Here is a 15,505-nt window from a genome sequence, read left to right on the forward strand (position 1 = left end):
CCTGATATAAAGGTACAGGTACCATCAGTACCTGATATAAAGGTACAGGGACCATCAGACCCTAAAATATAAAGATACAGGGACCATCAGACCTCATTATACCCTGATATAAAGGTACAGGTACCATCAGACCCTGATATAAAGGTACAGGGACCATCAGACCCTAAAATATAAAGGTACAGGGACCATCAGACCTCATTATACCCTGATATAAAGGTACAGGTACCATCAGACCCTGATATAAAGGTACAGGGACCATCAGACCTCATTATACCCTGATATAAAGGTACAGGTACCATCAGACCCTGATATAAAGGTACAGGGGACCATCAGACCCTGATATAAAGATACAGGGACCATCAGACCCTGATATAAAGGTACAGGTATCATCAAACCCTGATATAAAGGTACAGGGGACCATCAGACCCTGATATAAAGGTACAGGGACCATCAGACCCTGATAGAAAGGTACAGGGGACCGTCAGACCCTGATATAAAGGTACAGGGGACCATCAGACCCTGATATAAAGGTACAGGGACCGTCAGACCCTGATATAAAGGTACAGGGACCATCATACCCTGATATAAAGGTACAGGGACCATCAGACCCTGATATAAAGGTACAGGGACCATCATACCCTGATATAAAGATAAAGGGACCATCAGACCCTAAAATATAAAGGTACAGGGGACCATCAGACCTCATTATACCCTGATATAAAGGTACAGGGACCGTCAGACCTCATTAAACCCTGATATAAAGGTACAGGGACCGTCAGACCCTGATATAAAGGTACAGGGACCTTCAGACCCTGATATAAAGGTACAGGGACCATCAGACCCTGATATAAAGGTACAGGGACCATCAGACCCTGATATAAAGGTACAGGGGACCATCAGACCTCATTATACCCTGATATAAAGGTACAGGGACCGTCAGACCCTGATATAAAGGTACAGGGGACCATCAGACCCTGATATAAAGATACAGGGACAATCAGACCTCATTATACCCTGATATAAAGGTACAGGTACCATCAGACCCTGATATAAAGGTACAGGGACCATCAGACCCTAAAATATAAAGATACAGGGACCATCAGACCTCATTATACCCTGATATAAAGGTACAGGTACCATCAGACCCTGATATAAAGGTACAGGGACCATCAGACCCTAAAATATAAAGGTACAGGGACCATCAGACCTCATTATACCCTGATATAAAGGTACAGGGACCGTCAGACCCTGATATAAAGGTACAGGGACCTTCAGACCCTGATATAAAGGTACAGGGACCATCAGACCCTGATATAAAGGTACAGGGACCATCAGACCCTGATATAAAGGTACAGGGGACCATCAGACCTCATTATACCCTGATATAAAGGTACAGGGACCGTCAGACCCTGATATAAAGGTACAGGTACCATCAGACCCTGATATAAAGGTACAGGGGACCATCAGACCCTGATATAAAGATACAGGGACAATCAGACCTCATTATACCCTGATATAAAGGTACAGGTACCATCAGACCCTGATATAAAGGTACAGGGACCATCAGACCCTAAAATATAAAGATACAGGGACCATCAGACCTCATTATACCCTGATATAAAGGTACAGGTACCATCAGACCCTGATATAAAGGTACAGGGACCATCAGACCCTAAAATATAAAGGTACAGGGACCATCAGACCTCATTATACCCTGATATAAAGGTACAGGTACCGTCAGACCCTGATTTAAAGGTACAGGGACCATCAGACCTCATTATACCCTGATATAAAGGTACAGGTACCATCAGACCCTGATATAAAGGTACAGGGGACCATCAGACCCTGATATAAAGATACAGGGACCATCAGACCCTGATATAAAGGTACAGGTACCTTCAGACACTGATATAAAGGTACAGGGGACCATCAGACCCTGATATAAAGGTACAGGGACCATCAGACCCTGATATAAAGGTACAGGGGACCGTCAGACCCTGATATAAAGGTACAGGGGACCATCAGACCCTGATATAAAGGTACAGGGACCGTCAGACCCTGATGTAAAGGTACAGGGACAATCAGACCCTGATATAAAGATACAGGGACCATCAGACCCTAAAATATAAAGGTACAGGGGACCATCAGACCTCATTATACCCTGATATAAAGGTACAGGGGACCATCAGACCTCATTATACCCTGATATAAAGATACAGGGACCATCAGACCTCATTATACCCTGATATAAAGGTACAGGGGACCATCAGACCCTGATATAAAGGTACAGGGGACCATCAGACCCTGATATAAAGGTACAGGGACCGTCAGACCCTGATATAAAGGTACAGGGGACCATCAGACCTCATTATAACCTGATATAAAGGTACAGGGGACCATCAGACCTCATTATTCCCTGATATAAAGATACAGGGACCATCAGACCTCATTATACCCTGATATAAAGGTACAGGGGACCATCAGACCCTGATATAAAGGTACAGGGGACCATCAGACCCTGATATAAAGGTACAGGGACCGTCAGACCCTGATATAAAGGTACAGGGACCATCAGACCCTGATATATAGGTACAGGGACCGTCAGACCCTGATATAAAGGTACAGGGACCATCAGACCCTGATATAAAGGTACAGGGACCATCAGACCCTGATATAAAGGTACAGGGACCATCAGACCCTGATATAAAGGTACAGGGACCATCAGACCCTGATATAAAGGTACAGGGACCATCAGACCCTAAAATATAAAGGTACAGGGACCATCAGACCTCATTATACCCTGATATAAAGGTACAGGTACCGTCAGACCCTTATATAAAGGTACAGGGACCATCAGACCTCATTATACCCTGATATAAAGGTACAGGTACCATCAGACCCTGATATAAAGGTACAGGGGACCATCAGACCCTTATATAAAGATACAGGGACCATCAGACCCTGATATAAAGGTACAGGTACCTTCAGACCCTGATATAAAGGTACAGGGGACCATCAGACCCTGATATAAAGGTACAGGGACCATCAGACCCTGATATAAAGGTACAGGGGACCGTCAGACTCTGATATAAAGGTACAGGGGACCATCAGACCCTGATATAAAGGTACAGGGACCGTCAGACCCTGATATAAAGGTACAGGGACCATCAGACCCTGATATAAAGGTACAGGGACCATCATACCCTGATATAAAGATACAGGGACCATCAGACCCTAAAATATAAACGTACAAGGGACCATCAGACCTCATTATACCCTGATATAAAGGTACAGGGGACCATCAGACCTCATTATACCCTGATATAAAGATACAGGGACCATCAGACCTCATTATACCCTTATATATAGGTACAGGGGACCATCAGACCCTGATATAAAGGTACAGGGGACCATCAGACCCTGATATAAAGGTACAGGGACCGTCAGACCCTGATATAAAGGTACAGGGACCATCTCACCCTGATATAAAGGTACAGGGGACCATCAGACCTCATTATACCCTGATATAAAGGTACAGGGGACCATCAGACCTCATTATTCCCTGATATAAAGGTACAGGGGACCATCAGACCCTGATATAAAGGTACAGGAGACCATCAGACCCTGATATAAAGGTACAGGGACCGTCAGACCCTGATATAAAGGTACAGGGACCATCAGACCCTGATATAAAGGTACAGGGACCGTCAGACCCTGATATAAAGGTACAGGGACCGTCAGACCCTGATATAAAGGTACAGGGACCATCAGACCCTGATATAAAGGTACAGGGAACATCAGACCCTGATATAAAGGTACAGGTACCATCAGACCCTGATATAAAGGTACAGGGACCATCAGACCCTGATATAAAGGTACAGGGACCATCAGACCTCATTATACCCTGATATAAAGGTACAGGGGACCATCATACCCTGATATAAAGGTAAAGGGACCATCAGACCCTGATATAGAGGTACAGGGACCATCAGACCCTGATATAAAGGTACAGGGGACCGTCAGACTCTGATATAAAGGTACAGGGGACAATCAGACCCTGATATAAAGGTACAGGGACCGTCAGACCCTGATATAAAGGTACAGGGACCATCAGACCCTGATATAAAGGTACAGGGACCATCATACCCTGATATAAAGATACAGGGACCATCAGACCCTAAAATATAAAGGTACAAGGGACCATCAGACCTCATTATACCCTGATATAAAGGTACAGGGGACCATCAGACCTCATTATACCCTGATATAAAGATACAGGGACCATCAGACCTCATTATACCCTTATATATAGGTACAGGGGACCATCAGACCCTGATATAAAGGTACAGGGGACCATCAGACCCTGATATAAAGGTACAGGGACCGTCAGACCCTGATATAAAGGTACAGGGACCATCAGACCCTGATATAAAGGTACAGGGGACCATCAGACCTCATTATACCCTGATATAAAGGTACAGGGGACCATCAGACCTCATTATTCCCTGATATAAAGGTACAGGGGACCATCAGACCCTGATATAAAGGTACAGGGACCGTCAGACCCTGATATAAAGGTACAGGGACCGTCAGACCCTGATATAAAGGTACAGGGACCGTCAGACCCTGATATAAAGGTACAGGGACCATCAGACCCTGATATAAAGGTACAGGTACCATCAGACCCTGATATAAAGGTACAGGTACCATCAGACCCTGATATAAAGGTACAGGGACCATCAGACCCTAAAATATAAACGTACAGGCGACCATCATACCCTGATATAAAGGTACAGGGACCATCGTAACCCTGATATAAAGGTAGAGGGGACCATCATACCCTGACATAAAGGTACAGGGACCATCAGACCCTGATATAAAGGTACAGGGACCATCAAATCAAATCAAATCAAATCAAATCAAATTTTATTTGTCACATACACATGGTTAGCAGATGTTAATGCGAGTGTAGCGAAATGCTTGTGCTTCTAGTTCCGACAATGCAGTAATAACAAGTAATCTAACTAACAATTCCAAAACTACTGTCTTGTACACAGTGTAAGGGGATAAAGAATATGTACATAAGGATATATGAATGAGTGATGGTACAGAGCAGCATAGGCAAGATACAGTAGATGGTATCGGGTACAGTACAGGTACAGGGGACCATCAGACCTCATTATACCCTGATATAAAGGTACAGGGGACCATCAGACCTCATTATTCCCTGATATAAAGGTACAGGGGACCATCAGACCCTGATATAAAGGTACAGGAGACCATCAGACCCTGATATAAAGGTACAGGGACCGTCAGACCCTGATATAAAGGTACAGGGACCATCAGACCCTGATATAAAGGTACAGGGACCGTCAGACCCTGATATAAAGGTACAGGGACCGTCAGACCCTGATATAAAGGTACAGGGACCATCAGACCCTGATATAAAGGTACAGGGAACATCAGACCCTGATATAAAGGTACAGGTACCATCAGACCCTGATATAAAGGTACAGGGACCATCAGACCCTGATATAAAGGTACAGGGACCATCAGACCCTAAAATATAAAGGTACAGGGGACCATCATACCCTGATATAAAGGTACAGGGACCATCATACCCTGATATAAAGGTAGAGGGGACCATCATACCCTGACATAAAGGTACAGGGACCATCAGACCCTGATATAAAGGTACAGGGACCATCAGACCTCATTATACCCTGATATAAAGGTACAGGGGACCATCATACCCTGATATAAAGGTAAAGGGACCATCAGACCCTGATATAGAGGTACAGGGACCATCAGACCCTGATATAAAGGTACAGGGGACCGTCAGACTCTGATATAAAGGTACAGGGGACATTCAGACCCTGATATAAAGGTACAGGGACCGTCAGACCCTGATATAAAGGTACAGGGACCATCAGACCCTGATATAAAGGTACAGGGACCATCATACCCTGATATAAAGATACAGGGACCATCAGACCCTAAAATATAAAGGTACAAGGGACCATCAGACCTCATTATACCCTGATATATAGGTACAGGGGACCATCAGACCTCATTATACCCTGATATAAAGATACAGGGACCATCAGACCTCATTATACCCTTATATATAGGTACAGGGGACCATCAGACCCTGATATAAAGGTACAGGGGACCATCAGACCCTGATATAAAGGTACAGGGACCGTCAGACCCTGATATAAAGGTACAGGGACCATCAGACCCTGATATAAAGGTACAGGGGACCATCAGACCTCATTATACCCTGATATAAAGGTACAGGGGACCATCAGACCTCATTATTCCCTGATATAAAGGTACAGGGGACCATCAGACCCTGATATAAAGGTACAGGGACCGTCAGACCCTGATATAAAGGTACAGGGACCGTCAGACCCTGATATAAAGGTACAGGGACCGTCAGACCCTGATATAAAGGTACAGGGACCATCAGACCCTGATATAAAGGTACAGGTACCATCAGACCCTGATATAAAGGTACAGGTACCATCAGACCCTGATATAAAGGTACAGGGACCATCAGACCCTAAAATATAAAGGTACAGGCGACCATCATACCCTGATATAAAGGTACAGGGACCATCGTAACCCTGATATAAAGGTAGAGGGGACCATCATACCCTGACATAAAGGTACAGGGACCATCAGACCCTGATGTAAAGGTACAGGGACCATCAAATCAAATCAAATCAAATCAAATTTTATTTGTCACATACACATGGTTAGCAGATGTTAATGCGAGTGTAGCGAAATGCTTGTGCTTCTAGTTCCGACAATGCAGTAATAACAAGTAATCTAACTAACAATTCCAAAACTACTGTCTTGTACACAGTGTAAGGGGATAAAGAATATGTACATAAGGATATATGAATGAGTGATGGTACAGAGCAGCATAGGCAAGATACAGTAGATGGTATCGGGTACAGTATGTACAAATGAGATGAGTATGTAAACAAAGTGGCATAGTATAGTATAAAGTGGCTAGTGATACATGTATTACATAAGGATACCGTCGATGATATAGAGTACAGTATATACGTATGCGTGTGAGATGAATAATGTAGGGTAAGTAACATTTATATAAGGTAGCATTGTTTAAAGTGGCTAGTGATATATTTACATCATTTCCCATCAATTCCCATTATTAAAGTGGCTGGAGTTGAGTCAGTGTCAGTGTGTTGGCAGCAGCCACTCAGTGTTAGTGGTGGCTGTTTAACAGTCTGATGGCCTTGAGATAGAAGCTGTTTTTCAGTCTCTCGGTCCCAGCTTTGATGCACCTGTACTGACCTCGCCTTCTGGATGATAGCGGGGTGAACAGGCAGTGGCTCGGGTGGTTGATGTCCTTGATGATCTTTATGGCCTTCCTGTGACATCGGGTGGTGTAGGTGTCCTGGAGGGCAGGTAGTTTGCCCCCGGTGATGCGTTGTGCAGACCTCACTACCCTCTGGAGAGCCTTACGGTTGAGGGCGGTGCAGTTGCCATACCAGGCGGTGATACAGCCCGCCAGGATGCTCTCGATTGTGCATCTGTAGAAGTTTGTGAGTGCTTTTGGTGACAAGCCGAATTTCTTCAGCCTCCTGAGGTTGAAGAGGCGCTGCTGCGCCTTCTTCACGATGCTGTCTGTGTGAGTGGACCAATTCAGTTTGTCTGTGATGTGTATGCCGAGGAACTTAAAACTTGCTACCCTCTCCACTACTGTTCCATCGATGTGGATAGGGGGGTGTTCCCTCTGCTGTTTCCTGAAGTCCACAATCATCTCCTTAGTTTTGTTGACGTTGAGTGTGAGGTTGTTTTCCTGACACCACACTCCGAGGGCCCTCACCTCCTCCCTGTAGGCCGTCTCATCGTTGTTGGTAATCAAGCCTACCACTGTAGTGTCGTCCGCAAACTTGATGATTGAGTTGGAGGCGTGCGTGGCCACGCAGTCGTGGGTGAACAGGGAGTACAGGAGAGGGCTCAGAACGCAACCTTGTGGGGCCCCAGTGTTGAGGATCAGCGGGGAGGAGATGTTGTTGCCTACCCTCACCACCTGGGGGCGGCCCGTCAGGAAGTCCAGTACCCAGTTGCACAGGGCGGGGTCGAGACCCAGGGTCTCGAGCTTGATGACGAGCTTGGAGGGTACTATGGTGTTGAATGCCGAGCTGTAGTCGATGAACAGCATTCTCACATAGGTATTCCTCTTGTCCAGATGGGTTAGGGCAGTGTGCAGTGTGGTTGAGATTGCATCGTCTGTGGACCTATTTGGGCGGTAAGCAAATTGGAGTGGGTCTAGGGTGTCAGGTAGGGTGGAGGTGATATGGTCCTTGACTAGTCTCTCAAAGCACTTCATGATGACGGATGTGAGTGCTACGGGGCGGTAGTCATTTAGCTCAGTTACCTTAGCTTTCTTGGGAACAGGAACAATGGTGGCCCTCTTGAAGCATGTGGGAACAGCAGACTGGTATAGGGATTGATTGAATATGTCCGTAAACACACCGGCCAGCTGGTCTGCGCATGCTCTGAGGGCGCGGCTGGGGATGCCATCTGGGCCTGCAGCCTTGCGAGGGTTAACACGTTTAAATGTCTTACTCACCTCGGCTGCAGTGAAGGAGAGACCGCATGTTTTCGTTGCAGGCCGTGTCAGTGGCACTGTATTGTCCTCAAAGCGGGCAAAAAAGTTATTTAGTCTGCCTGGGAGCAAGACATCCTGGTCCGTGACTGGGCTGGGTTTCTTCCTGTAGTCCGTGATTGACTGTAGTCCCTGCCACATGCCTCTTGTGTCTGAGCCGTTGAATTGAGATTCTACTTTGTCGCTGTACTGGCGCTTAGCTTGTTTGATAGCCTTGCGGAGGGAATAGCTGCACTGTTTGTATTCGGTCATGTTACCAGACACCTTGCCCTGATTAAAAGCAGTGGTTCGCGCTTTCAGTTTCACACGAATGCTGCCATCAATCCACGGTTTCTGGTTAGGGAATGTTTTAATCGTTGCTATGGGAACGACATCTTCAACGCACGTTCTAATGAACTCGCACACCGAATCAGCGTATTCGTCAATGTTGTTATCTGACGCAATACGAAACATCTCCCAGTCCACGTGATGGAAGCAGTCTTGGAGTGTGGAGTCAGCTTGGTCGGACCAGCGTTGGACAGACCTCAGCGTGGGAGCCTCTTGTTTTAGTTTCTGTCTGTAGGCAGGGATCAACAAAATGGAGTCGTGGTCAGCTTTTCCGAAAGGGGGGCGGGGCAGGGCCTTATATGCGTCGCGGAAGTTAGAGTAACAATGGTCCAAGGTCTTTCCACCCCTGGTTGCGCAATCGATATGCTGATAAAATTTGGGGAGTCTTGTTTTCAGATTAGCCTTGTTAAAATCCCCAGCTACAATGAATGCAGCCTCCGGATAAATTGTTTCCAGTTTGCAGAGAGTTAAATAAAGTTCGTTCAGAGCCATCGATGTGTCTGCTTGGGGGGGGATATATATGGCTGTGATTATAATCGAAGAGAATTCTCTTGGTAGATAATGCGGTCTACATTTGATTGTGAGGAATTCTAAATCAGGTGAACAGAAGGATTTGAGTTCCTGTATGTTTCTTTCATCGCACCATGTCACGTTAGTCATAAGGCATACGCCCCCGCCCCTCTTTTTACCAGAAAGATGTTTTTTCCTGTCTGCGCGATGCGTGGAGAAACCTGTTGGCTGCACCGCTTCGGATTGCGTCTCTCCAGTAAGCCACGTTTCCGTGAAGCAAAGAACGTTACAGTCTCTGATGTCCCTCTGGAATGCTACCCTTGCTCGGATTTCATCAACCTTGTTGTCAAGAGACTGGACATTGGCAAGAAGAATGCTAGGGAGTGGTGTGCGCTGTGCCCGTCTCCGGAGTCTGACCAGAAGACCGCCTCGTTTCCCTCTCTTTCGGAGTCGTTTTTTTGGGTCGCTGCATAGGATCCACTCCGTTGTCCTGTTTGTAAGGCAGAACACAGGATCCGCGTCGCGAAAAACATATTCTTGGTCGTACTGATGGTGAGTTGATGCTGATCTTATATTCAGTAGTTCTTCTCGACTGTATGTAATGAAACCTAAGATGACCTGGGGTACTAATGTAAGAAATAACACGTAAAAAAACAAAAAACTGCATAGTTTCCTAGGAACGCGAAGCGAGGCGGCCATCTCTGTCGGCGCCGGAAGTGTTATACCCTGATATAAAGGTACAGGGGACCATCATACCCTGATATAAAGGTAAAGGGACCATCAGACCCTGATATAGAGGTACAGGGACCATCAGACCCTGTTATAAAGGTACAGGGACCATCAGACCCTGATATAAAGGTACAGGGACCATCAGACCCTGATATACAGTTACAGGGACCATCAGACCTGATATACAGGTACAGGGACCATCATACCCTGATATAAAGGTACAGGGGACCATCATACCCTGATATAAAGGTACAGGGACCATTATACCCTGATAAAAAGGTACAGGGACCATCAGACCCTGATATACAGGTACAGGGACCATCATACCCTGATATAAAGGTACAGGGGACCATCATACCCTGATATAAAGGTACAGGGACCATCATACCCTGATATAAAGGTACAGGGACCATCATACCCTGATATACAGGTACAGGGACCATCATACCCTGATATACAGGTACAGGGACCATCATACCCTGATAACAAGGTACAGGGACCATCATACCCTGATATACAGGTCAGGGACCATTGTACCCTGATATACAGGTACAGGGACCATCATACCCTGATATACAGGTACAGGGACCATCAGACCCTGATATACAGGTACAGGGACCATCATACCCTGATATAAAGATACAGGGACCATCAGACCCTGATATAAAGGTACAGGGGACCATCAGACCCTAAAATATAAAGGTACAGGGAACCATCATACCCTGATATAAAGGTACAGGGGCAATCATACCCTGATATAAAGGTACAGGGGACCATCATACCCTGATATAAAGGTACAGGGACCATCAGACCCTGATATAAAGGTACAGGGACCATCAGACCTCATTATACCCTGATATAAAGGTACAGGGGACCATCATACCCTGATATAAAGGTACAGGGACCATCAGACCCTGATATACAGGTACAGGGACCATCAGACCCTGATATAAAGGTACAGGGACCATCAGACCCTGATATAAAGGTACAGGGACCATCAGACCCTGATATACAGGTACATGGACCATCAGACCCTGATATACAGGTACAGGGACCATCATACCCTGATATAAAGGTACAGGGGACCATCATACCCTGATATAAAGGTACAGGGACCATCATACCCTAAAATAAAGGTACAGGGACCATCAGACCCTGATATACAGGTACAGGGACCATCATACCCTGATATAAAGGTACAGGGGACCATCATACCCTGATATAAAGGTACAGGGACCATCATACCCTGATATAAAGGTACAGGGACCATCATGCCCTGATATACAGGTACAGGGACCATCATACCCTGATATACAGGTACAGGGACCATCATACCCTGATATAAAGGTACAGGGACCATCATACCCTGATATACAGGTACAGGGACCATCATACCCTGATATACAGGTACAGGGACCATCAGACCCTGATATACAGGTACAGGGACCATCATACCCTGATATAAAGGTACAGGGACCATCAGACCCTGATATAAAGGTACAGGGGACCATCAGACCCTGATATAAAGGTACAGGGACCATCAGACCCTAAAATATAAAGATACAGGGGACCATCAGACCTCATTATACCCTGATATAAAGGTACAGGTACCATCAGAACCTGATATAAAGGTACAGGTACCATCAGACCCTGATATAAAGATACAGGTACCATCAGACCCTGATATAAAGGTACAGGGACCATCAGACCCTGATATAAAGGTACAGGGACCATCATACCCTGATATAAAGGTACAGGGACCATCAGCCCCTGATATAAAGGTACAGGGGACCATCAGACCCTGATATACAGGTGCAGGGACCATCATACCCTGATATAAAGGTACAGGGACCATCAGACCCTGATATAAAGGTACAGGGACCGTCAGACCCTGATATATAGTTACAGGGACCATCAGACCCTGATATAAAGGTACAGGGACAATCAGACCCTGATATAAAGGTACAGGGACCATCAGACCCTAAAATATAAAGGTTCAGGGACCATCAGACCTCATTATACCCTGATATAAAGGTACAGGTACGGTCAGACCCTGATTTAAAGGTACAGGGACCATCAGACCTCATTATACCCTGATATAAAGGTACAGGTACCATCAGACCCTGATATAAAGGTACAGGGGACCATCAGACCCTGATATAAAGATACAGGGACCATCAGACCCTGATATAAAGGTACAGGTACCTTCAGACACTGATATAAAGGTACAGGGGACCATCAGACCCTGATATAAAGGTACGGGGACCATCAGACCCTGATATAAAGGTACAGGGGACCGTCAGACCCTGATATAAAGGTACAGGGGACCATCAGACCCTGATGTAAAGGTACAGGGACCATCAGACCCTGATATAAAGGTACAGGGGACCGTCAGACCCTGATATAAAGGTACAGGGACCGTCAGACCCTGATGTAAAGGTACAGGGACCATCAGACCCTGATATAAAGATACAGGGACCATCAGACCCTAAAATATAAAGGTACAGGGGACCATCAGACCTCATTATACCCTGATATAAAGGTACAGGGGACCATCAGACCTCATTATACCCTGATATAAAGATACAGGGACCATCAGACCTCATTATACCCTGATATAAAGGTACAGGGGACCATCAGACCCTGATATAAAGGTACAGGGGACCATCAGACCCTGATATAAAGGTACAGGGACCGTCAGACCCTGATATAAAGGTACAGGGACCATCAGACCCTGATATAAAGGTACAGGGGACCATCAGACCTCATTATAACCTGATATAAAGGTACAGGGGACCATCAGACCTCATTATTCCCTGATATAAAGATACAGGGACCATCAGACCTCATTATTCCCTGATATAAAGGTACAGGGGACCATCAGACCCTGATATAAAGGTACAGGGGACCATCAGACCCTGATATAAAGGTACAGGGACCGTCAGACCCTGATATAAAGGTACAGGGACCGTCAGACCCTGATATAAAGGTACAGGGACCGTCAGACCCTGATATAAAGGTACAGGGACCATCAGACCCTGATATAAAGGTACAGGGACCATCAGACCCTGATATAAAGGTACAGGGACCATCAGACCCTGATATAAAGGTACAGGTACCATCAGACCCTGATATAAAGGTACAGGGACCATCAGACCCTAAAATATAAAGGTACAGGGACCATCAGACCTCATTATACCCTGATATAAAGGTACAGGTACCGTCAGACCCTTATATAAAGGTACAGGGACCATCAGACCTCATTATACCCTGATATAAAGGTACAGGTACCATCAGACCCTGATATAAAGGTACAGGGGACCATCAGACCCTGATATAAAGATACAGGGACCATCAGACCCTGATATAAAGGTACAGGTACCTTCAGACCCTGATATAAAGGTACAGGGGACCATCAGACCCTGATATAAAGGTACAGGGACCATCAGACCCTGATATAAAGGTACAGGGACCATCAGACCCTGATATAAAGGTACAGGGACCATCATACCCTGATATAAAGATACAGGGACCATCAGACCCTAAAATATAAAGGTACAAGGGACCATCAGACCTCATTATACCCTGATATAAAGGTACAGGGGACCATCAGACCTCATTATACCCTGATATAAAGATACAGGGACCATCAGACCTCATTATACCCTTATATATAGGTACAGGGGACCATCAGACCCTGATATAAAGGTACAGGGGACCATCAGACCCTGATATAAAGGTACAGGGACCGTCAGACCCTGATATAAAGGTACAGGGACCATCAGACCCTGATATAAAGGTACAGGGGACCATCAGACCTCATTATACCCTGATATAAAGGTACAGGGGACCATCAGACCTCATTATTCCCTGATATAAAGGTACAGGGGACCATCAGACCCTGATATAAAGGTACAGGAGACCATCAGACCCTGATATAAAGGTACAGGGACCGTAAGACCCTGATATAAAGGTACAGGGACCATCAGACCCTGATATAAAGGTACAGGGACCGTCAGACCCTGATATAAAGGTACAGGGACCATCAGACCCTGATATAAAGGTACAGGGACCATCAGACCCTGATATAAAGGTACAGGGACCATCAGACCCTGATATAAAGGTACAGGTACTATCAGACCCTGATATAAAGGTACAGGGACCATCAGACCCTGATATAAAGGTACAGGGACCATCAGACCCTAAAATATAAAGGTACAGGGGACCATCATACCCTGATATAAAGGTACAGGGACCATCATACCCTGATATAAAGGTAGAGGGGACCATCATACCCTGACATAAAGGTACAGGGACCATCAGACCCTGATATAAAGGTACAGGGACCATCAGACCTCATTATACCCTGATATAAAGGTACAGGGGACCATCATACCCTGATATAAAGGTAAAGGGACCATCAGACCCTGATATAGAGGTACAGGGACCATCAGACCCTGATATAAAGGTACAGGGGACCGTCAGACTCTGATATAAAGGTACAGGGGACCATCAGACCCTGATATAAAGGTACAGGGACCATCAGACCCTGATATAAAGGTACAGGGACCATCAGACCCTGATATAAAGGTACAGGGACCATCATACCCTGATATAAAGATACAGGGACCATCAGACCCTAAAATATAAAGGTACAAGGGACCATCAGACCTCATTATACCCTGATATAAAGGTACAGGGGACCATCAGACCTCATTATACCCTGATATAAAGATACAGGGACCATCAGACCTCATTATACCCTTATATATAGGTACAGGGGACCATCAGACCCTGATATAAAGGTACAGGGGAACATCAGACCCTGATATAAAGGTACAGGGACCGTCAGACCCTGATATAAAGGTACAGGGACCATCAGACCCTGATATAAAGGTACAGGGGACCATCAGACCTCATTATACCCTGATATAAAGGTACAGGGGACCATCAGACCTCATTATTCCCTGATATAAAGGTACAGGGGACCATCAGACCCTGATATAAAGGTACAGGAGACCATCAGACCCTGATATAAAGGTACAGGGACCGTCAGACCCTGATATAAAGGTACAGGGACCATCAGACCCTGATATAAAGGTACAGGGACCATCAGACCCTGATATAAAGGTACAGGGACCGTCAGACCCTGATATAAAGGTACAGGGACCATCAGACCCTGATATAAAGGTACAGGGACCGTCAGACCCTGATATAAAGGTACAGGGACCATCAGACCCTGATATAAAGGTACAGGGACCATCAGACCCTGATATAAAGGTACAGGGACCA

This window comes from Oncorhynchus clarkii, chromosome 15 (genome assembly GCF_045791955.1).
Source record: "Oncorhynchus clarkii lewisi isolate Uvic-CL-2024 chromosome 15, UVic_Ocla_1.0, whole genome shotgun sequence".
Lineage (NCBI taxonomy): Eukaryota > Metazoa > Chordata > Actinopteri > Salmoniformes > Salmonidae > Oncorhynchus > Oncorhynchus clarkii.